Below are 25,122 nucleotides of genomic sequence, written 5' to 3' on the forward strand. Positions count from 1 at the left end.
ACTCTAGTATAGGAGTCCCCCAGGGAATTGCAGGCAGGTCTGCGACATGACCTATGACCTGGGCCAGCAAGCCTTTCTTCCTCCCCAGACAGGCCAGGTACACACAGCAAACTCACATTGCCATCGGCTGCCCTTTGCAGCAGCACCCAATTAGCGCTGCTCATTCCTGCCTCCCATCTGACTTCAAATACCCAAAGCCTCCGGAGCTGGAAGCAGAGACCTGAAAAAGTCATCATTTCTTTTCTTTCCTTTCTTTTTTAAAATTTTAAAATATTTGTTCATTTTTGAGAGAGAGTGCGGGTGGGAGTGGGGGAGAGGCAAAGAGGAGACACAGAATCCGAAGCAGGCTCCAGGCTCCGAGCCGTCAGCACAGAGCCCGATGCGGGGCCCGAACCCACAAACTCTGAGATCATGACCTGAGCTGAAGTCAGACGCCCAAACCAACAGAGCCACCCAGGCGCCCCAATCATTTCTTGGTTTCTAAAGGAGAAGGGGGGGAAGGGGAGGGTAACACACACACACACACACACACACACGCACTAATTCACACAAAAAAATGAAAGTCATCTTCACGGAGGCAGCCTGCTGGGATATTTAGAACCTGGGTTTGTAATTTGCATCTCTCTTTTCTTGATCCTGCACATCGGCCTCCAATTTAGTGCGAACTTGAACTAAACCTGGGCTAACTTATTAGCTGAACCCCAAATTCAAAGAGTCATTAGGTTTTCAAACAAAATCTAACTTTTAAGCTTAAAAAGAGTAGACCTCCGTGAAATGAATGGTTGGAATTTGATCTGAGTCTACATAAATTTATATCCTAAGGTTATTAAACTAAAGAGAATACCAACCTACTGCCTGAATTAAAACTAGTGATTCATTTCAGCTAAACACATTTTCTTTTTCTGTGAAGACCACGCCCAATTTAAAGGGGCGTGGTCAGGGGGAAACAGGACAGAAAAGGTTTGTTTGTTTATAATGTTTTGTTTGCTGGCTTAGTAGCACACAGCCCTGGAGGGGCGTCAGGGTGGCTAGGTCGGTTCAGCATCCGACTTCGGCTCAGGTCAGGATCTCACAGTTCGGGTTCGGTACTGACAGCTCAGAACCTGGAGCCTTCTCGGATTCTGTGTCTCCCTCTCTCTCTGCCCTCCCCTGCTCGTGCTCTGTCTCTCTCTCTCTTAAAATTAAATAGACATAAAAAAAATAAAAGAAGCACACAGCCCTGGAGATGCCCTTCTCATTCCACAAGACCACAGAACACCCCAGGAATCCTGACTCTGGCTAAGAAGACACACGTCTTTAATAACTGCCCCCCAAAATGGAAACCCCTGCAGTTGAATGTTTGGCTGTACATTGTTTTTCTCCAGAACGTGCCAATTGTGGCACGTAGCAATTGCCTTTTTATTGGGCATTAATAAAGCTGTTGTTAAGTACCCTTCCTTTGATAAGCTTAAATTACAACCGGAAATAATAAGCTTACAATCTCCCCCCCAGCCAGATGCCACTCTTCTGAAACAAAATCACCCCGGGGTTGCAACCGAGCTCAGCATGAAGCCACAGTGTTCTGCATCCCAATTTGTGATGTATTGAAGGCAGCTTATTTATTTGCCTAGCCTGCATTTCTTACTGGGTTTTTACAGACACTTAGCTCCAAATACAGAGGCTGCCTGCCTGCTGTGAGTTGTGTGTTGGGTTCCTAAACAACCCCTGTTTTTCTTCTGGGGAGGAGGAATTTAATTTCAGCACCGGACATCTCTAGGGGTTGCATCAGCCAGTAATGGCTCTGAAATAGTCTCCTTTAGCAAACTCTCGGAGAGGAGCTGCCTCGGGCTCAGAACTGGCTGCCTCCTGGGTGCTTTGGGCACCCGCGCTGATCCCAAAAGCAGTTAGGGGCCCCAATACCTTGAACTCCCCAAAACTATTTTTCTCAGCACCCCACTCCGTCCCCCCTTCTGAAAGCAGAAGGCCACTGCAAGCAGGGTGAGTGAAGATGGGGAAAAGGGAAGAATTCTGCCTGTAGTTTTTCTGGCTCCGAAACACCTGACAACCCGTGACAGCACTAACCTGAAACTTCACTCATCTCTGTTTTAAAGGCAAAAATTGTCAAGTTGATGTAAAAAAAAAAAAAAAAAAAAAAAAAAAAGCAAGGACAAAGAACAAGGGAAGCACGATTACTGACTGCAATATTCACCTGCCATGAACCTCTGTCCTCTTTCCTTCTCTCCCCCTTTCCCTCCTTCTTTTCCTGTCTCCATCCTTCCCTTCCAAAGACCTGTCCAGACATGGAATAGGTTTACAAGCCTCGTGTTCAGAGTTCTGGAAGCACTCCCACTGCCCCACCCCGACCTCGTCAGCCTCCCGGGGCCACCAACTTCTCCCCAGCCAGAGGGCAGCGAGACAGAACGCAGAAAGCCGCAGATAGGCTCCCCACCTTCCTTGGCTCTGCACCTGTAGTGTTTCCTCAGCTCCTTGTAGCCGAGGGAACAAGAAGTAAAAGCGTTGGTTTCCCTGAAATATTGCAGCGAGTTTATTTATTTCACAGCAGGAATTATTTATCTAGCCCGGGCTGCCAGAAAATTCTGAGCATCTAGTCATTTGGAGGTCATCGATGACTGGCCATGCCCTCTCCATATTTCTCTGGTTACAGTTAAAGTAGTTCTTGGAGCAGTCAGCTGGGTGATATTAACTCCCTATCTTTCTTCTTTGCTAATTTGAGTGCTCAGATGATACATGGCCAGGCACAAACACACTCCTGACAGCGGTTGCCAAGGAATATTGCTTTTTTGGACTTTGACACCCGCTCCAACTTTGAGAGGAATTTAAGTGATATTTACTGCACAGAAATTCCTCACTGGAGCTCTGCTCTGCTGGCTGAGCCCGCTGACAACACATTAGATTTATTCTGGCATCTACTAGCCCGAGACTCAAACTTAATTAACTTCACTGGGGGTCTTGGTTGATGCTTTGGAGTCTGCAGCTCGGTGCAGACCTCATGATTGGGACCAATCACCATGTTTAGGAGGACCTCAAATGAGACAAACGAACAAAGAAAAGAACCCTCTCCCTCGCACACTTGTCTGACCATTTGCCGGGGTACCTCGGACCTCCTTCAGGGAAAAAAAAAAATCAGTTCGTCTTTGGACTAACAGAGCCGGACGGTTCTGTGTATGACATTTGAGTCCATCTTGACATTGTATCACTTTGGATTTTTTTTTTTTTTTTAACGTTAGGACTGGGGACTAATGATGTTGGGGAAATTTACACTTCGCGACAATCCGAAGACTAATGATTTCCCTGCCCTGCCTTTTTAACCCCAACTTTTTAAAAGTCACTCAAATGCTGAAAATAAAGGTGAACTCATTTCATTCATGAGGGAAAATGTGTGTTTGTATGTGTATATTTAAGCATGTGTATACACATGCATGTACTCATATCTATGTGTATGTGAGTACGTGTGTAATGTACATGGGGGTGCTCAGGGGTGGGGACTGTTGAGAAGTGGGGGGAGTGATAACCCGGTAGCACAGCCCCACTGGCCGGAGCACCTTGGTTAGTTAGGAAGTGTGAAAAGGCATCAGAAGGCCTGGCTGTTGTTCCAAAAGTACTTCATCCTTTTTAACCACCTGAAAACTCTCATCTCCCATTTGGGATGTTCAAAGACATGAATTCTAGGGGGATGTTTTCCGTTCGACAAATAATTCTGTCGTGTTGGGTCATTACCAACCTCCCGCCTGCTTCTCTGCCTTGGCGACTCAGAACACGGCACTTTGCAGATAAACGGGAAACGCAGTAAAGGTTTATGTCCCTCACCACCCCCCCCAACCCCACTGGGGGACCCTGGCGGAGGTTGGCCCTGGCTCTAATTGTTGCTAGGGTTGTGCAGCGCGGACCAGAGTGCTGGGGGCTGTTCTTCTCGGGCTTGCCTGGTTTTCGATCACTGTTTTGGCCAGTCCTGGGGTTCTGCTTTATTCTCAGATTTATGTGTCTGCTTACACCTCCTGCAGCACCGTCTGCCCCCACCCCTAACCCACTCAGATGAAACCCGGCAGACTTGCTCACATCCCAGTGACCTAGGGCCTCTGTCTGGTCGCTTTAATATCCGTATGGTACGTCTGTGGGCTATTTCCCACCCTGGACACTTCCTCATTCCAGACATTTGGTAACAAATCGAAATCGCGGAGCCATATTACGTGCACAGTTCTCCAATCCCCTCAGCCAATTCATAATTGACTTTTAAATCATTTAGGTGCGAAAGCAAATAATAATAGCCCTACTGTTCAGCAGCTAATAAATTCTAGCTCATGAAAACTGAGGGAGAAGGTTTAGACCATAAAAATTAAATATTTATATAGATACTATATCCGCATAGACATATAAATGCACATACACACGCATTTTAGGCATCACTATTCATTTTTAATTTCTGACGTGGCGTTCAGTAAAAAGAGATTTCCAGCAAAAAAAAAAAAAAAAAGAAAGGAAGACTTATTGCTTCCAAATTAACATAAGAAAACACCCCTGTGATAGCATCCTCCTCCCTCGATAAAAGAAAAAAAAAGGGACACAAAAATATTGAATTGACAAAATTATTATCTTTTCTCTGTGGTGAGAAAGGTGACTTAATATCCATAAAGAACTTAGAGCTCCCTCAGTTGAAGGATGCTCTATAAATACCAATCATCATTACAATTTATTATTGAACAGAGTCAATTTTTTCATCCAAGCCATTTTTCAAACCTCTCGTAGCACAGGCCTGTCTGATGGGGGCTCTGACACAGAGCCAAAACACCTCTCACAGACACGGAGAAGCCATCAATCAGTTTAATGTGAAGGTTCCTCCAAGTCAGCCTCTGCTAGACCGACGGGACCGCTTGAGCCACCTGCCTTCGCTTCAGCCCGCCGACTTACACTGGGCCCACATCACAGGGCTCAGTCCCTGGGGAAGGGCTGGTCTTTCCTCCCCGGCCACCTTGCTCCCAAGAAGGGGACACCGAGGCTAGGGAACCCTCATTTTTCTCTGCCCACCACCACCGCCAGCCCTGCCTTCTGCTAACTTGTAACCCACAAATCTACAGGGGTTAACACTTCTGCTCCCCACAAACTGGTCACTCTTAGAAGTCCTGCACCTACTGGTCGGTTGTGAACCGAGGGGATGAGAAAAAAACAACGCGCTCTTTCCTTCCAGGCAGTGGAAGGAAGCTACGCTCCCAAGCATAGAAAAGACGCAAACTGCCCGCAAAAACAGAAGTTGCTGAAACTGGAAAAAAAAAAAAAAAAAGTGATCAGGTTTCAAAATAAATCTTTCAAAAACTTTGGCAAGCGAGAATTACACATTTGTGGGACTGAGTTCACTGAACGTGCTGGACCCAAACCTGAGGCCCATAGGACTGATCTGTCGAATTGGAAGACGGAGACCCATTTGATTTGCAGGAAGGCCCAGCCACACAATCAAGGGATTCACTGGAGAAGGGAGTCAAGTCTCTGCCCGTCCTTCAGGACTGGATCGCTTCCCAGTCCACTTAAGAGCTTATTGTTGATGTGGATACCCTGACACGCTAAGATGGTCACATGCACTGAGTCAGCACTTTTAAAAGATTTAATTAAAATTTTTAAGTAGACTCTACACCCAATGTCAAACTCAAACTTACGACCCGGAGATCCAGAGTCGCGCGCTCCAGGGACTGAGCCCGCCAGGCGCCCCAGAATCAGCATTTTTTTCATCTGATGGTTTTGTTATCCAGACATGATTTTTTTCTCAAGAACAATATTGTTAAAAATTAAAAAAAAAAAAAAAGAACAATGCATGATTCCTCCCCACCCCCCCCCCTTTTTTTTAAGAACTGGGTCTGAAAGGAGAAAGAGAGATAAAGGAAAATGTGCAGGCGAACGACGTCAAGTCTGAGAATAAATCAGTGCCAAGTGTTCCTTCAGTCACTGAAGACCTGTAACAAAGTGCCAGAGTGGGTCCCTGGGCCCCTGCCAATGCCCCTGCCTCTCCCGGTGTCTCGAAGGGACTCGAGAGTCAGGCTTTGGATCTCTTTTCTCATCTTGAACTCGCTGCCTTTGTGACCTCATCCCTTCCTTCTTGGGGCTTCGAAATACCTGCCTGTGCTGTTGACCCCAACAATCAGACCTGCAGCTCCAGCCACTCCCCCCTGAAATCCAGACTCGCACCTCGACTCCGTGTCTGATGGGCCATGGGGCTCACTTCTGCTCCTCCCACACCAGCCTGCATTTCCAGAGACCACGGGGTAATGGTAGGATGAATTTGATTTCTCAATTCAAAAGTGGGGGGGGGGATAATTTTATATTCTATATAGCCTTTCTGATTCCAGGAGTAAAAATGTTAATTATAGAAATGTTGGAAACTATAGAAAAGCATGAACGAGAAAATAAAAATTTCCCACAACCCCCCCCACCCAAACATAATCACTACTAACATTTTGCTGTATTGTCTTCCAATGTTTATTCTAATGCTTTTTTTTTTTTCCCAAAACTGGGGTCATAGCCCCAAGAATGCCTATTCTTGACTGTTCTTAAGTATTGTTATGTATAGTTATTTGGCAACCCCCCACATTGCCAGAAGTATAGGTTTTTGTAGATTTTTGAGTATTCTAGTGTTGCAATAGGTATCTTTGAACACGGGCATTTTTATGCCTATGATTATTTCTCGAGAAATAAATTAAGACACATGGGAATACGTAACCGAAGGGAATAAATATTTTTGAGACTCTTTAAGCTTAGGGCTGATTACTTTCCAGAAAGACAGTGCCAATTTACACAGGGCAAATGTTTTTTGTTTTGTTTTTAAGTTATTTATTTATTTATTTATTTATTTATTATTTTTAGTAAACTGTAAACCCCCTATGATGCTTGAACTCACGACCCCAAGATCAAGAGTCACATGCTCAGGGCATGTGGGTGGCTCAGCAGGTTGAGTGTCCAACTTTGGCTCGGGTCATGATCTCACGGTTCATGAGTTTGAGCCCCGCGTCGGGCTCTGTGCTGACAGCTCCCCGTCTCTCTGCCCCTCTCCCACACATGTGCCGGTGTGCGTGCTCTCTCTCTCTCTCTCCCTCTCTCTCTCTCTCTTAAAATAAATAAATAAACTTAAAAAAAAAAAGAAGTGATTTCTAAGAGCATGTTACTGGAGATATTCAGCCTTTCACGTCGCATATATTGTGAATATTTTCCCACTTTGTCATCTACCTCTCACCTGGTGTTTTTGACATCTAGAAATTGAAATTTAAGTAGTCAAATACTTTGCTTTTACTTATATGCTTAGAAAGTATTTCCTCATTTTGAGATCAAATATACATTCACTTATATTTTCTGGAAGGCACTATTTTCAATGATGTTCTGGAAAACAATCACAATGAAAAATTAAGAGACGGACGGCAGTAACCCAGTTGGTGAATTTTATCTATTGCTAAATGTGTTTGTATCACACGTAGTATGTGTGCATCGGGAAAGCGAGTCTAGCAAAATTGACTTTTTCTATCTAAACGCGGCAAAATTAAGAAGGCACAGGTGTGGATTGTTTTCAAGGGGACAAGTACACACAGCCACGATCACTTTTTGGTGTCATGACACTTCTGTTAGGATTTGCCAACACTACATTGGGTCCCTCTGCAGCTTATTTAACTTATCATGGTTTCTTTAAAGAAATAAAAATCAGGGGCACCTGGGTGGCTCAGTCGGTTGAGCGTCCGACTTCAGCTCAGGTCACGATCTCGCAGTCCGTGAGTTCGAGCCCCGCATCAGGCTCTGTGCTGACAGCTCGGAGCCTGGAGCCTGCTTCGGATTCTGTGTCTTCCTCTCTCTCCACCCCTCCCCTGCTCACGCTCTGTCTCTCTCTGTCTTTCGATAATAAATAAACGTTAAAAAATTTTTTTAAATAAAAATTTAAAAAAAATCAAAAGGACAGAAGCATCCGTAGGAAATGCTGTCAATGTGTCTATATGGTGTGGCTGCCTATCTCGTGTCTGATCAAGCCTCAGCTCCTGTCGGGCGTGGTGGTCCCACGGCCCAGTGACTTCATGTCCTGGAGAAGCTTCCTTCTGGCCTGGGCAATGCCCTGTGCAGCCTGCGTCTGTGAGTTCCTGTGCTTTTTCTCAATTTATCCCGTGCACCCATTAGCAGGCTGTGCCCTCAGGTATGAGAAAGGCCAAAGAGAGGTTATTTTTTGAGCTTGGGAACGCTAAAAAATGTTTCCACGTACGCTAGTGGTAATTGCTTTTTTTTTTTTTGCTTTATGCCACTTTGACTTACGAAAGTTTTCGTGGGACCCTTCTTTCAGATGGCAGGGGAAGCCTGTATTCGAGTGCTCGGGCCTGGAAGGATGTCAGGTATTGACCCCTCAGGTGTCTGCCACCATTTGCTTTTTACACACACACACACACACACACACACCCCTATGGTCTTAGGTCTTCTAAAGCCTCGCCTTGAAAAGCGGTAGATCTATATTCAGCCTCCCTATCAGGGCCTCTGGGTGATTCTTTCCCCTGAAATGACCAGCTGTCTCCCAGAGTCTCCACCCGGTGCCCAGGGGCAAGCTTGGCTTCTCCCTCCCTCTGCTCACCACATCCTCCCTTCTGGGCCTTTCCGTCGCCCCACCTCCATCCGAGAGCAGCTTCCACCTGGACACTGTCGTGAAAACAGCTGTGGTTGTTTCTAACCCGCGTGCGGACCCTGTGCTCACAGGTCATAGCAGAGATGTGAGGCTCGCTTAGTCATACGCACATCTGGTGACTCACGGGCCTTCCCGGCTCACCTACTCCTTCACCCCCCACAACAGCCTTGAGGACGAGGGGTCGTTATTATCCCCATTGTTAAAAAACAAACACGCAAAATGAAGGACCTGGCCAGACCGAGCTCACACCGTTGGTATGTCCAGCTGGGAGCCCTGGGCCTCCTCTCCTCTGCCACGTGGAATTTGCGCGAGCGTGTGGCCCGCTGGCCACAGTGGAACACAGTGGAACGCCCGTCCCAGACGTTCCTGACCAGAGATCTTCCAGGCTTGTGCAACTCTCCCCGGGAAGGGGGTCTCCCTGCTTCGTGCTGCAGCCCCTCACCCCATCACCGGGTGGTTTCACCTCTCACCGGCCTCCTGGTCACACGGACGGGTAGAGTCTAGCTGTGTGCTTGGCAGCTGACGAATTCCCTCCTTCCTCTACGCGGTGGTGCCTCACACAGCGGAAGGCTGTGCTTGGCCTGCGCCCGTTTGGTCCTTCTACGCCTTTTTTGTCTTACACTCGTCTCTGGGGGGGCTCTGCCTGCTCTGTAACCCCCCCCCAATCCCCACCCCCCCCACCCCCGGCAAATTAGATCAAGCTATGTGAACCCAAGGTACCCCACTACCCCCTCCTTAAATGTTTCTCTCTGATTTCACTTGCGAGATAAATCTGCCTAAATATAGATAGATGGAGATACTGAATATGCTCACTGCCCTGCTTTCCTTCTACCTGGTTCTGAGTCTGGGGGGTGGGGCTGGTGCTGGGGAGGGGGAGCCAACCTCAAGCAAGTTACTGCCTGAGCCTTTAAAGTCAGATTTTAATCTCCTTTCCCCTCCACCCACCCACCCACCAGTACAGTCAACGTCCTGAGACACCTGCTTGGCTGGGGGTGTGAGGGTAGCGGTAGTGGGGTGGGGGTTGGCTGGGGTACACTTGCTTGGTATGCGGGGAGGAAAATTCTGCCCCTGGCCGTAGAGTCTAAACCAGAGCCTCCAAGAGATCTTTTCAGGTAACAGCGGCCAGGCACAAAACACCCTTAGCAAAAGATAGCAGCCCTACCTTGGAAAAGTGCCCCCGGTCTCGGTAGGAAATGTACAACACAAATGGGACTCTGGTCACACTGTAAGCAAGGACGCTGTCAAAGACCACTGGACTTATGTCAAAAGGAGCCAACTGGAAGAGGGTCCCACTGGCCAATGATAAAATCAGTTCGACATCAGTAAGAAAAACAAGTACAACGAATCAAAACACTTAAGTATGTTTCAAGCCAGGGCAGATATCATGACACTAAAACCAACAAACAGGGGCGCCTGGGTGGCTCAGTCGGTTAAGCGTCCGACTTCGGCTCAGGTCGCCATCTCACAGTCCATGGGTTCGAGCCCCACGTCGGGCTCTGCGCTGACAGCTCGGAGCCTGGAGCCTGCTTCGGATTCTGTGCCTCCCCTCTCTGCCCCTCCCTTGCTCACGCTCTGTCTCTCAAAAATAAATAAACATTAAAAAACTTTTTTTTTTAAATAAAAAAACCAACAAACACATTTATTGCTCATCTTTGGAGGATGCCAGGGAACTCAACCATTACTGAATTTTTTACTGAAAAAGAAAAAAAAAAAAACAACCCACACACTGTTTTTTGTAATAAAGTGTATCAAACATACGTACAAGTAGAGTAGTAGAAGGAACCTCTGTGCACCTGTTACAGCGGCCACAGATCTTCTGGACCCCTGCCCATGCCCCGCTCCCAGAATTATTTAGAATCAAAGCACACACATTGTCCCTGTCATTTCATCTAAAAGTAACAAATTATTGTAACTAAGGGGAAGGAATCAAGCATTTATCCTGAGTATCAGGATAACCAAATAGTTCATGAAGGGAAGCTTTTCTTTTTTCTTTTCTTTTTTTTTTTTAATATTTATTTATTTTGAGAGAGAGAGACAGAGAGAGAGTGCAAGTGGGGGAAAGGCAGAGAGAGAGGGAGACACAGAATCTGAAGCAGCCTCCAGGCTCCGAGCTGTCAGCACAGAGCTCGAACCCACGAACCGTGTGATCACGGCCTGAGCCAAAGTCAGATGTTCAACCAACTGAGCGACCCAGGCGCCCCCGGGGAAGTTTTTCTTTTTAGAAATATTCCACCAAATAAACAAAAGAAGAGCTAACCCCCAACAAAACAGCAGCTCGGGGCATGATCATCAGTGACATCTCACTACATTATCAGACTTGAATCTGATGAAGCCTCTAGATCCAACTTTCAGTTTAGAAACAGACGGCAGGCAGAGGAACAAGTCCCAAGACGCCACGGGGAAGCCATCAGTGAGATTCAGACTGTGGGAAATCCTATGGGACAAACACCCCAGCTTCCTCAGCAAACACGGTTCGAGGAAATAAAGGGGGTGGGGGTGGGGGATAGGAAGCTTTAAGTACAAAAGACACGAAACATACAAAAAAAAGACACATAAGCCAGTTAGCTCCTAATGCAAACAAACGCAAAAGTGAAAAAAAAAAAAGAAGAAAAATGAGGAGGTTGGAGAGGTTGAAATACACAGTAGATATTTGATGATATTAAGGAATTATTGTAAATTGTCTAAGTAGGATACCGGAATTGTGGTTATGTTAAAAAAAAGGGGGGGGGGGCGCCTGGCTGGCTCAGTCGGTTAAGCAACTGACTCCGGCTCAGGTCATGATCTCGCGGTTCGTGGGTTCGAGCCCCACGTCGGGCTCTGTGCTGACAGCTCAGAGCCTGGAAGCCTGCTCTGGATTCGGTGTCTCCCTCTTTCTCTGCCCCTCCCCAACTTGTGCTCCCTCTCTCTCTCTCTCTCAAAAATAAATAAAATGTAAAAAAAAAAAAAAAATTAAAAAAAAAGGTCCCCATCGTTTAGAGATACTTACTGAAATGTGTACATGAGGTTCATTTTATTATTTTCTCTGCTTTTATACATGTTTGGAACTGAGACAGCCACCCCGCTCTCCCCTTTAGAAGTCAGAGCGTTGGTTAGGGGTGACCCTACCCCCGTCACTACAACACCGTGTGTCGAAATAGCAATTTTCCCAGGCTGCTGACACTTTCTCTGAGCTCTGGTGAGCTTGGGTTGTGAGTCCTCCGGGGCCCCAGGCCCAGGGCCAAGCCCTGCCCCTGCGGAGGGAACGCTCCTTTCAGGGAGCTGGCTCTTTAGCTATAAAGTGGGAGCAATAAAACTGAATTCCCAGGGTTGTCACAAGGATAAAATGGCATAATGTATGTGAATCGGCTTTCCAACCCAAAGTAGCAACCCGCAGCGACAGTAATAGCTCACACGTATTGAAGGCTGACTGCGGTCCAGAGTCGATTCTCTGAGCTTCGGATGCATCGTGTGGCTCATTTATTTCTCGTAAAAACCGACAGGTGTATGCTGTCGTTCTCCTCCTCTCCCCAACGGGGACGGTGAGGCACAAAGATGTCAAAGGCGCACCGTCAGGTTTCCAGTCTTTGCTCTTATGGATGGAAGACAGGGTTGGCCACCCTGTTGTAAACTGAGGGTAGGAGTGGGGGGGAGGAAGCTACAAGGAGCTCCCTCTCTGAAAATATCTTTAGACAGAGGCGTTTGGGTGTCTGAGAGGTCTCTGTTAAAGTAGAAATTACCCTGAGATGACGACGCCTTAAGCACCACTAAAGCCTTAACATGAAATTGTTTAACTGGATTCCTCGCCCTCCTTTATCAGGAGCCTGAGAGAAAATAGGACTGGTCAGGCCAGGAGACACCTGGGCAGAAGGTACTGGGGATTAAATCTCGTGACCTTGGCAATTCTACCTGAAGGCTGCCTTGACCCCAGTCTCCACTGATCAGTGCTGGGGAAGGGAGAGGTCCCCGAGGACGTGCCGTCTGCACGGTTCCAACACTCTCCCGGAAGACGCCTCCCTTCCTGACCGGTCCTACCCACTCGGACTCTTCCGGACCCGCTCTTGTGACTGCTGGTGACTTCTTGGCTAAAAGACCAACTGTACAACTTGGAAGCCCTCTGGAGAACCACAGGTGCTCGTGGGGCAGCCTTGGCCTCCTTCCAGGTTCTGGGTCTCCCCTCCTGCCCAGACGCCCCCAGGCAGGCGAGATGCCGCCATTTTGATCCCCACCAAGGTGTCATGAAAGTCCTCAGCCAGCCACGCTAAGGCCCCTGGAAACTCTGACCCTCCCTTTTTCTGGGCTGTGCTCTGGAGAACCAGGCAAAGAATCAAAAGGCTGGAAGAACCAGGCTGCGGAGCCGTGAGGAACCGAGGGAGTTGGAAGAAGTACTTTTTGCTCATCATGGTTTGGCTGTTATTCATAAAAGCCAATGCACTTCCGGCTACAATGACGGAGTCTACGTCCAGCACACGCAGGTGGAGAGGCTGGCTGCAAACTGCCTTGGGCAGAAGTCCCCGCAACCATGTTTTTGTGTCTAGTTGCCCAGTTAAAGGGGCCCAGAAACGCCAGGCCTGCCTGAATGAAGGCTGGCATGGCGAAGGGCCTCCCAGCCTTGAACGATGGCTGAGATGAGGCTATTAAGCCTGAGAAAGGTAAGGCTTGGGCCTCAGAGATGCTTTCAATATTTGAAAGGCTGTTTCCTGGAAGAAAGCATAGATGTGTGCGTGCCCGTGTGTGTGTGCTGGGGAGTTTGGGGAATAGGAGTGCAGGCTCTGGCATATGAATGTCTAGTTTATTTAAAAAAAAATTTTTTTTTAATGTTTATTTATTTTTGAGACAGAGAGAGATAGAGCATGAACGGGGGAGGGGCAGAGAGAGAGGGAGACACAGAATCGGAAGCAGGCTTCAGGCTCTGAGCCATCAGCCCAGAGCCCGACGCAGGGCTCGAACTCACGGACCGCGAGATCATGACCTGAGCTGAAGTCGGACGCGCAACCGACTGCGCCACCCAGGCGCCCCATGAACGTCTAGTTTAAATCCCACCTTCTGTGCCAGAGTTTATCTTGTCCCTGAGGTGGGAATTGAAAAGTAGTACTTATCTCCAAGGGTTGTTGTGAGATAATATGAGTTAATATACGTAAAATGCTTTGTATGGCCTGACTCATGCTAAGTAATGAACGCTAGGTTAGTAGAATGTTCACAACTGTCAGAAAATGGAAACTTCTATGATATGATAAATGAAGACTGCACGATCCAAATTGCACGTGGTGTGATTCCAGTTTTGTTTTGAAAACACACATGGTTTTGGAAGAACTCTAGAAGGAAATGTCACAAAAGAGGAGATGATTTCTGGACAATAGAGTTATGGATGATTTAAGTGTTTACATTTTTGAGTGTTGCACACTTTCAAGGTAAGCACGTATTACTTTATAAATGAAAAAAGCCCCATTCTTAATACTCTATTTTTTTCTTTTTTTATTATTAAGTAGGGTCCGCACCCAGCATGTAGCCCAATATGGGGCTTGAGCTGATGACTTCTTGGTCAAAAGACCAACTGTAAAACTTGGAAGCCATGAGCCTGAGATCAACACCTGAGCTGAGAGCAAGAGTCAGATGCGTAATCGGCTGAGCCACGCAGGTGCCCCACTGTTGTGTTCTAAAAAGGCACAAGAGGGGCGATGGGGTGGCTCAGTTGGGTGAGTGTCTGACTCTTGATTTCAGCTCAGGTCATGATCCCAGGGTTGTGGGAGGGTGCCCTGCGTTGGGTTCCATACTGAGCGTGGAGCCTGCTTGAGATTCTCTCTCTCTCTCTCTCTCTCTCTCTCTCTCTGCCCCTCTCCCCGACTTGCACTCTCTCTCTCTCTCTCTAAAAAATAAAAATAAAATAAATAGGCATAATATGCTTTAAAAGGTAGTGAGATCCTGGTCATTAAACCACACGATTACTAGAAGTATTCTATCTAGCCCAGGGGCGCCTTGGTGGCTCAGTCGGTTAAGCGTCCGACTTCGGCTCAGGTCATGATCTCGTGGTCCGTGAGTTCGAGCCTCACGTCGGGCTCTGTGCTGGCCGCTCAGAGCCTGGAGCCTGTTTCGGATTCTGTGTCTCCCTCTCTCTCTCTGCCCCTCCCCCGCTCGCACTCTCAAAAATAAATAAACGTTAAAAAAAAAAAAAAAGGATTCAAGCCCATATGGCTCATGGACAGTTCACTGTTTAATCCCAACCATGTAAGAAGCCAGAGCGTTAACAGAAAGACTGGAAGGAAATAGGCGACCCCAGTGGCAGTAGCCGCCCCGCGGTGATGGGTGACAGCATAGGGCCTTGTTTGATTCTTCCCTCTTTCCTATACTTTTAAAATTCTCTAAATTCAACGTGCGTTACTTTGAAAATGGCGGAGAATATGAAACGGAATGAAAACTAAAAAAAAAAGAATTGTTTTTAAATGTCAGTCTGGATTAGCTCAAAGGCTCAAGTAGGCCTGCCGATCGAGTTACCTTGACCATGATTCTGTGACCACAAGATGGTGGCCATTACATCACATGACACATCTGATTCCATCCACCACACACTGCAGCCTGATGGCGGTCACGGCCCCCACCTTCAGATAGACCGCCGGGTAGTTCTGGTTTGTTTTTACGTCACATAGCCCCCCCCCCCCCCCCCCCGCCCTCACCACGCGGCTTCAGCGTCTCCTATTCTGGTCACCCAACTTTCCACTTATGTTCCCGGTCTACGTGTCTTCACTCTGCCGGGTCTCTCCTCCGTGGGGCCTCGCTAGCTCCTGCCCTGTCTGTGCCTCCACTGCCCCTGGGACCCCCTCCTCTCTCCTGTCGATCCAGATCCTATGCATCAGTCAATGTCACTTCTTCCTCGCCAGGTGCCCTGAGCTCCTCCTTCCCTAACCGGACCGTCACAGCCACCTGTTTACTTGCTTGCTGACCTTGAATCTTGCCTCTCCCTGGTGGGTGTGAGCTCCCCAACTGTACTTTTTGTCTCCCGTGCCCCCAACCAAAACATCCAGCTCCGTGCAGAAGGGGTCCTAAGAATCCAAAAATGTGCCTTGGCTGGACCTTGTTACCCAATAGCCACCGGCCCTGGGCCTGACGCCCCAGGGTCAACAGAGGCCAGGACCCCGTCGGGCAGACGCCCCGGGGAGCTGAAAAGGCAGCGGGCCTGCAGGTTAGAGGCGATTTGTCAGGACAGCCCTACGGTTCAGGCAGTCCTGCGTGCCTCTGAACAGGGGGTTTCTGGTTTAGAGTCGCTCAACACGTGCCGAATAGAGAGGAACCGGAAAGGTCTCGGTGGGTTCCTGAAAATGGGAAGCAGCTTGGGAAGGAATACAGAACAAACAGAGTATTCATTCCGCTGGAGAAAGCACCGACACGACACTCATGTTTACCATGCAAAGAATGCTGTGGCAGGGGCACGCGACCCAGGGCTTCCTCACCTCCCAGAGGCCACCCCTGTCCCCAGTCCTGCCCCCCACCTCCTGCGGTGTCTTCCTGCTCAACCAGCCAATGAGCCAACGCGAGACCTCTCCGGCTCCCAAAGCCTAGTTTAGAGCCCCCTGAACCTCACACTGCAGGCTCTGGGGCACGCCAACAAGAGTGACTCCAGAATACCCTTTCGGGTGGCGGTAAGGGAAATAGCGACTTATTTTAAAGGACGGTTTAAAGGGGCCCCTTTTAAACCTTTTAACTCTTCGACCCACCCTGCTTTAAATCAAGCGTGAAGGTGCACGCGTAGGCCACATAACATATATAGTGCTTTTACTATAAAAAGATATGATAATCTTTCTTGTAATTTTGATTTGGAAAGGATTTGGCTACGAAGAATTCACTTAATTTGTAACCGGCTAGGATTTCTTGGCTTTTTATCATACTTGGGAATTTTTGTAACGTGAATCTAACTAGTGCTTGTTTTCACACGTAAGATTCATGGGGCTGTTCAAGTCAACGATCAGGCCCACAGAGAGCACAATTACGGTTATGGTTCAACACTCGGAGTCTAGCCTATTGGTTCGCAACCACGACCCGCTAGGAGGTATCGCCAGAAAATTGTTACTTAGAATAGAATACAGAAACTGGGAAATAACTTACTGTATAAAAAGTGTTAAATGGAGGGGGCGCCTGGGAGGCTCAGCTGGTTGGGCGTCCAGCTCTTTCTTGCTTTTGGCTCAGGTCATGATCTCACGGTTTGTGAGATCGAGCCCTGGGTCGTGACAGTGCAGAACCTGCTTGGGATTCCCTCTCTCCGCTCTCTCTGTCCCTCTCCCTGCTTGTGTGCATGCTTTTTCATGCATGCTCTCTCTCTCTCTCTCTCTCAAAATAAACAACTAAACATTTTAAAAGACGTAAAATGGAATCAAAGCCTAAATTCATTGTCACTCATTTGCTTTCCAAAAGCTTCCTTGACTCCGGGAGAGATTTGGAAGTAGGGGAAGGGGGGAATTTTGTAAGCACGCGGGGAAGCACGCAATTTGGGGCCCTCCGTAATGTTGGGGGGAGGCTGAAAGAACAATTCAGAATTACTGCTCTGATCCTTTCGTGTGAAATGTCCTCTTTCTTTTCGAAACCATTAAGTTTCTCGAGGATAGATGCGCTAAGTTCACGACGCAATCTGGTACCGGGCACCAGGGGCTTGAGAAATGGCTTCTTGGGCCGACGGATGCGTAATACTCCGGGTGGACCCATATTCCAGATGGGACCCTTGTCCCAACTGTCTCCTGGAAAAGCAGTGGGATCACAGGATCCTCGCTTCATTAGTCCCGGGAGACTGGTCAGGGGTCCCTGCTTGCCCTCGTCACTGGGGACACACTGAGGCTCAGGGCAGGTGGGGCCTGAGCTGGTGCCCAGCTGCAGCAGCTGTCTGTACCTCTCACTGGGGGGTGATCCCTGCCTGGGTGGCCTGCCCCCTCCCTTCCCGGCCTCCCCACCCTCACCCACTGGACGACCCTTAGAAGGGTCCATCCGAGGGGCACCTGGGTGGCTCAGTCGGTTGAGCGTCCGACTTCAGCTCAGGTCACGATCTCGCGGTCCGTGAGTTCGAGCCCCGCGTCAGGCTCTGGGCTGATGGCTCAGAGCCTGGAGCCTGTTTCCGATTCTGTGTCTCCCTCTCTCTCTGCCCCTCCCCATTCATGCTCTATCTCTCTCTGTCTCAAAAATAAATGTTAAAAAAAAAAATTTTTTTTTAAAAAAGAAGGGTCCATCCGAGCGGTCTCAGCAGGAATCAGAGGACTTCCCTCCGTCTGGCCAAAAGTCCCCCAGGACTTCAGCCCCCCTGCCCGCCCTCCTGGGGCCACTCTGATCTCTGCCATCCTGGGACGAAGGGGTCAAGAGGACACGTCCTTCCCTCCTCTGGGTCCTTTCAGAACCCGTACACCCTTCCCAGCGCTCACAAAATGTTGAGTTCTTGCAGGTGCTAATGGTAAAGAAGGAAGGCTGGGGACCTGCCCCCAACAGCCACGAGGCTGCTCCACGGTCAAGCACTGGCTTCACGGTCACGTGGGCTTTGTTTCGAATCTCATCCTACCTCTGCGGGGCTGGGGTTGAGTGAGCCTTCCTCCTCTCCCGGCGTCCCTCAACAACATCTCGATTGGCCACCCCTGCCAGCGTCCCTCTCCTGTCTCGCGCCCTCGCCAGAAGCAAGGCCTCCAGAGGCCAGGCCAGGCGGTGGCCTTGAAGAGGGTGCGACTGACCCCAGACGGGAGAGGAAATGCAGCTGCCATGGAGGCAGCAGCCCACGGAGGCCCAGGCCCTGGGCCTCCAGGCACGGTGGAGGATGGGAGAGACTTTCAGGAATCCTTCTGGACTCATGGCCACAGGGCCTTATGTCTCTTCTCTGGAACAGAGCTGCCCCACCTTGAGCAGGGGAGGTGGGATGGGCACACGCTGCCCAAGTTTGCTCGAGGGGGTGAGGTACAAAACTGGAGGGCGGGAGAGGCCGTTGTTCAGCTCCCGGCATGGGCCCTTTCTGAGCTGCCCAATCCGATCCAGTGACCCCACAGCTCTGCCCACAGAGCAGCTAACCAATACCTTTAGCTTATAAATTATAGTGCCCAGGGGAGGAAATCAAGCCTCTCTCGATTCGGTGCTTAGACCCTAAAAATGGCCACCCTCTGGCTCTTACTCTGCTTTGTCACCAATCTTGGACGTCCTCGTGCCCTTTAAAACGTTCATGCTGCTTTTTCTCCACAGGGGAGCTGGTGTTTATTACTCTCTCCTGTGTTCCCAGCACCGGTTATAAATGTTTATTTCATTGACCCCTCAGAATCTGCTCAGGGAGACGGGTCATAGCCTTGCCGTCTTACGACAGGCAGAGGCTCAGAGAGGTTAAGTTCCTCGTCCAAGGTCACACAGCCAGTAGGTAAAGAGGCTGTTGTGTGAGGCGGCAAGGCCCACATCACTTGCAGAGATCATAGCGGCTGCTTCTGGAGGCCGGCTTGGGGGTGGGGGTAGGGCATGACGGGCATGTCAGGACGATGACAATGACAGTGACCATGTAAGTATTTCACATTTGCACGGCCCTTTACAGCAGTGCTCCTCGCCTCAGAGTTCGGGATGTGAGCCCAGTTCTCCCGGCACAGCATCGCCTCAGCCTCAGCCTCTTCCTGAGGGACCCAAGACATGGCTCGCCCACTGAGCTGGCCCCAGTGACAGCAGGAGGGTCCCGAGCAGAGGCCTCCCAGATCGTGCCAGCAGGTGTCCCGCTGTCCTACCACGTGTGAGGCGGGGCCCGGAGCCTTCAGACCCAGCTCTGCTGAGCGGTGGCCGGCCCAGCAGCTGATGGGGGGATGGGGGAAGGCAGAGTGGCCCTGGGGGTGGAAGCTACACCGGGCGGGGTGCCGGCTGCAGCCGCGGCTCTTCCAGATCATTCCTCATGCTCTGGCACAGAGGCCAATGGCCCCCTTTTGTTTTCTTCTTGTTTCTCTGGGAGCAGGTTGTCCTTCGGGAGACTGACTCCTTTACCTCCAGTCATCAGATGGATGCAGCCCGCCCACCCTGCCCCTCTCCGCGCGCCTGTTTTCTCTCCTTCCCTCACCTGCCATTGGTCATAGAGGGTCCCAAACCTCCATCTCAACCACTGGCCCGCCTCCCGGCCCCCCCTCCCTGCTCCTTCCCCTCCAGGGGCCCAGAGGCTACTGCGGAGTTCCTGACTTGCGGGGGGGGGGGGGAGCCCTCTGGCCAGAACATCCTGAGAACGTGGCCTACGTATGGCCCCCACCTTTGCCACTGCAGGGAAACAGAGGCAGGCCAGGGGCTGGAGGTGGCAGGGGCGACACCTGCCTGAGCAGACCTGTGGGTGGCCGGCATTATGAGGGTGGGGTGGCCCTGCCCCTCAGCTGACTTTGCGGGGTGCCAGCCCTAAGGGGCCGCAGGAGCATTTATGGTGCAATAACAGCCAGCCGAAGGATCTCGGGCCCTGGGGCGCACTGCTGGAGGCTGAAGGAGGTGATCTGGTGTGCACCTGCCTCTCTTGAATCCCCAAGATCTCCCTAGGACCGGTGCCCTGTCTGTCTGTCTCTTTGCAGCCGCATTGCTGGCAGGCACAGGGAAGGAGTGGCCCGCTGGTCAGGGCTTCCTTGACGGGTGACACCGGGGCAGGGGCGGGGGACATGGAGGGCAGAGCTCGGGAAGCCCTCCTTTCAAGGCTGTCTCCAGCCTAAGTCCCCACATGCCCTCTGGCTGGGTCCGGCTCATCTCAGCTATTCCCCGTCAAGGACAAGATGAATTTTGCTCCCTGCTTCCCTCTGGCTGAGCCCAGTAGACCAGATGGCCATGGGATGGGGGTGGGGAAAGAAGCCACGGGGCTGTCCAGAAGGTCAAACAACAAGGTCATTAACCAAAAAGAAAATGACCTGAGGGCTGGGGCGGGGAGGGGGCCAATTTGTCGTTGGGCCTCCTCCCCTCCCCCTCCCTCCCTGTCCACACTGCCCCTCGGACCCCTTCAAGGACACACCCTCTGCTCAGAGGGGCAGGTGGCAGCAGCTCGGCCGCTCCTGAGAGGCGACGAGAGAAGAGGTATTGCCAGGCCGAAGAAATGAGCAACGTGGAAAAGTCAGTGGAAAGAAAACATGTTTTCATCGCAGCAAAACCAAGAAACTGGTTCTTGCACCAACCCCCTCATTTTTCATATGAGAAACCAAATTCAGAGGGGACGCGGGACACCACAGCTCACGAGCGACGTCTCGGGGAGGTGGAAAGTGTCCCGGCCTTGGAGGCAGGAGGGCTGTGGGCCACAGGCGGGTCACTTGACCTCTCTGAGCACCGGAGCCAAACGGGGATGCTGCAAGCCTCGAGGCCCGTGGCGGGACTCAGCGGGGAGCGCCGCTGTGAACACACTTTGCAGACTGAAGAACGGGAATGCAACAGACGGGGTGGGCGGCAGGGCTGGGTCTAGGGCGCAGACCCCCACTGGCCCCGCCCCGCGCGTCCCGCACTGCACCCGCCCGGTGGCGCAGCACCTGTCGCCGCTGGCACGCCGCTGGTTCCCACGCTACAGAGGCCAGTCTCCGCTACCACATCCTTTCTCTCTGGCTTGTGGGCCCGGCTGCCTGCCGAGAGGGTCAGCACAGAATCGTCCCCCTCTCCTCGCCCCCGTGAGACACTCCGACCACTTCTCGCGGGGCCACCACAAGTTGCAGGGTCTCCTGCAGGACCGGCTGGCTGTCTTTGGGGCGAGGGCAGCTCCGTTCCTGCTTCCGGAATCCACACCTGAGGCGACTTGGAAAGCAGGGCCGAGAAGCACAGAATGGATTTGTGGGGTTTTCATACCCGACAGCCTGCAGAAGACCAGTCCAGATCCAGGGCAGGATTTTCCCAAGAGGGATGTGTCACTACGGAATACCCAAATGGGGGACAGCCAATAGGTTCTTCGGATTGTGCCCCCCTCCACACTCTCGTGTTTACAGGGACAGATTTTGTGTTCTCGGATGAGAGTTTCAAATCTCCGCGAGGTTCCCTTGGCACGCCAATAGCAACAGTAAAAGCGCCCACATTTCACCCTCTTTGAAAATATGTATTCAGACAGGATGAAATGTTACCACGGGCTTTTGGGTCTGGAAACAGGGTCAGTTAAAGATGGCCTGCCTGCCTGGTGAATCGGTGATACTCCCTTGGACACACCAGCAATGCCGTCTACTCGGTCAACTCTGTTCGTTTGCTTTCTATCCGTGTAGTTTGGCCGTGGCGTTCCGCGCGAGTGTAACCCCTTATCCCCCCCACCCCCACCCCCGTCCAGGGATGAGAGGAGCAAAAGTGGGCTGCTCACCTAGAGGTTCTGTTTGCCCAGAAAAATGGTACAGCAGCGACGCAGGGACGCAAACCCAGAGTGACAGCAGACAGGGACTTGGGCCCTCTTTACTGAGATCTATAAAATGTGATGTGACTGGCCCACAGGAGAGGCCGATGGGTTCCTGGCCCACTGGTTTTTAAAGAGCAGGAGCCTAGCGGTGGAGGAGGAGGAGGAGGGAGGAGAGGAGGAGGAGGAAGAAGAGGTTGGGGAGGGGGAGGGGGGCCTTTGTTTGCCTGAAGCCCAGGGGACCCCTCCAGGCTCCAACTGGGATGCATTTGTTCCTTCAAGAGGCTTTTGAAATGCGGGAAACACAAGGCCCAATGCCACCCAGCCCTGCCTCTGACCTGTGGCCGCCCCCAGGTACTGGGACAGCCAGGCCCGGTGAGGAAACTGGCCTTGTGCACAGGAGGGTCTGCTGCCTATGGCCCCATCTGGACCCGTTTCGGGCCTTCTGGGCCCACTGGAAAGTGACTTGCCCTTCTTAGCGTCCCTCCCAGCACAGAGCTACACTGTAGAAAGCAATCAGCGTCCCTCCAGGGGTCCCTACAGGACCCCTGTGCTGCACAGGCCCCACGGCCTCAAATTCCGAGAACAATCCAGGTGCCCACCCTCGGACCTCTGCTGCCTTTTCCCTCCATCCTGCCCCCATTCCACTCACTTTTTCTCTCCCATTCTTTCTATTTTCCCCTCTCCCTCTCCTTTTCCTCCTTTTGACATCTCTGAAGGAACTTACATAAGCAGTTATTCTATTTCTGTGCGTGTGTTAAAATCATTAATTTGTGAAATTACTTTGCCACATCTAAAAGAGTACGTTTTGGGGCGCCTGGGTGACGCAGTCGGTTGGGCGTCCTACTTCAGCCAGGTCACGATCTCGCGGTCCGTGAGTTCGAGCCCCGCGTCAGGCTCTGGGCGGATGGCTCGGAGCCTGGAGCCTGTTTCCGATTCTGTGTCTCCCTCTCTCTCTGCGCCTCCCCCGTTCATGCTCTGTCTCTCTCTGTCCCAAAAATAAATAAAAACGTTGAAAAAAAATTTTTTTAAATAAAAGAGTACGTTTTACTCTATACAAGTTTGGAAATCCTAGTTTGGGCATTTCTTCCATTTAAAAAAACTTTAGACCGCTTCATGTCCGTTACAATGGTTATCATCAAGAAACAAAATAACGGGACACCTGGGTGGCTCAGTCGGACTTCAGCTCAGGTCATGATCTCACGGTTCGTGGGTTCGAGCCCCGCGTCGGGCTCTGTGCTGACAGCTCGGAGCCTGGAGCCTGCTTCGGATTCTGTCTCTGTCTCTCTGCCCCTCCCCTGCTTGCACTCTGTCTCTCTCTCTGTCTCTCTCTCAAATAGAAAATAAAACATTAAAAAAAAAAAAACAGAAACAGAAAATAACAAGTGTTGGCGAGGATGTGGAGAAAATGGAACCCTCGTGCCCTGCCGGTGGGAATGTAAATGGTGCAGCCACTGTGGGAAACTGCATGGAGATTCCTCAGAAAATTAAAAGCAGATCGACCATGTGATCCAGCAATCCCACGTCTAGCGCTATGCCCAGAAGAACTGAAGGCAGAGCCTTGAAGACGTATTTGTACGCCCATGTGTCTAAACAGCATTATTCACACTGGCCAAAAGGTGGAGGCAAACCCTGACCAATAAATACAGGGCGAAGCAAAGCGTGCCCCCCCCCCCCAGGCAGTGGGGTATCACCCAGCCTTAAAGGAAGGGAATTCTGACCAATCCACAACACGGATGAACCTTGAGGACGTAATGCTAAGTGAAATAAACCAGGTACAAAAGGACCAGTATCTTATATGGCCACCCGTCGGAGGTACCTAGGGTCGTCAAATTCACAGAGGCAGAAGTCGAAACGGTGGTCGCGGGGGCTGGGGGGGGGGGGAATGGGACGGGGGCGCTGGTGTTTCACCAGTACAGAGTTTCAGTTTTGCAAGATGAAAAGGGACATTTCGACATTAGCGGGGGTTGCACAACCATGTAATGTGCTTAATGTCACTAAGCGTGCACTTAGAAGTTATTAAGATGGTAAATGTTATGTGCTTTTTTTCCCCACAATAAAAACATCGGTGGTGGCGCGGCGGGGTGGGGGGGGGGGGAGGGAGGAGGATTAAAATTGTAATTTGCTATCTCACAATTGTCTGAGGCAGGGGCGCCTGGGTGGCCCAGTCGGTTAAGCGTCCGACTTCGGCTCGGGTCATGATCTCCCGGTTGGTGCTCTGTCTCTCTCTTTCTCAAAAAAATGAATAAACGTTAAAAAAGGTGTTTTTTTTTTGATAAACCAATCGACGCATGAAGGCTGTCTGGTCACTATTCTGAATATGTTCACGATGGCATTTGGGAGGGAGGGGGACCGACAGAAGAGGTGAGCGAGGTCATGGCTGGGGCAGGCTGCTTGAGGACAGGAGGGTTTAACCCTCGCGGCACCAAAGCAAAGCGGAGACCTCACCGCTGTCACTTGATTATTCCCAGTTGGCCATTACTGACTTTTGCTGAGTCCAACATTCTCCACCGCCTTCAGAGATAAAAGTAAGCCGTGGCTTATAAAATTTAGAAGCTTAGGTGTGCATGAAGAAAAATAAAGCGAAAGCAACAGGCTGGCGAGGTCTGTGAAGCCTAGCAAGGAGGGGAATTTTCCTCTCCACGCGTAGGCTGTCTTCAGCTTGAAATCATAAACAACCTCCCCAGCCAGGGTTAGCCCCAGGTAGGGGACACCCTGCTCCCCTAAACCTCCTTCTTGAACGAACAGGTCCCCCTAGTAGGAGGTGAGAAACCACTCAGATCCATCTCAAAGGGACCCCTCCAGTGTGTGTAGGTGTGTGTGTGTGTGTGGGAAGGAGGCCTTGTCCAGGGGCACCCAGGAGGGTGTCAGCCAAGAGGAGAAGGCCTCACAGTCACGGAAGTGAGGGGCGGGGGGATATGTGACATGGGTCATATCACAGCAGCCATGTGAGATAGGTGTTATGGTGCCCATTTTACAGATGAGAAGGCTGAGGCCTTGTCCAAGGCCACAGAGCAAAGATTTGAATGTTGACAGTCTGTCTTCAGAGCTCAGGCTTGTCATTGTGTTGCTGTATTTTTTTTAATTTTTAAAAAATGTTTATTTTTGAGAGAGAGAGAGGGGGGGGAGAGAAAGAGTGCAAGCAGGGGAGGGGCAGAGAGAGAGAGGGAGACACAGAATCCAAAACAGGCTCCAGGCTCCGAGCTGTCAGCACGGAGCC

At 50.6% G+C, this 25,122-nt stretch overlaps 1 protein-coding gene and 1 non-coding gene across 3 annotated transcripts in view; one reads left to right on the forward strand and one right to left on the reverse strand.

Annotated features, from left to right (window-relative positions):
• CD247 (CD247 molecule) overlaps positions 1 to 25,122 on the reverse strand; it is a 72,079-nt gene that overhangs the window by 24,124 nt on the left and 22,833 nt on the right. The gene's annotated exons all lie outside the window — the stretch shown is intronic.
• Positions 11,362 to 11,446, forward strand: TRNAR-CCG. The gene has a single exon. It is a non-coding gene; the product is annotated as a tRNA-Arg (tRNA).

Source organism: Lynx canadensis, chromosome F1, assembly GCF_007474595.2.
Source record: "Lynx canadensis isolate LIC74 chromosome F1, mLynCan4.pri.v2, whole genome shotgun sequence".
NCBI lineage: Eukaryota > Metazoa > Chordata > Mammalia > Carnivora > Felidae > Lynx > Lynx canadensis.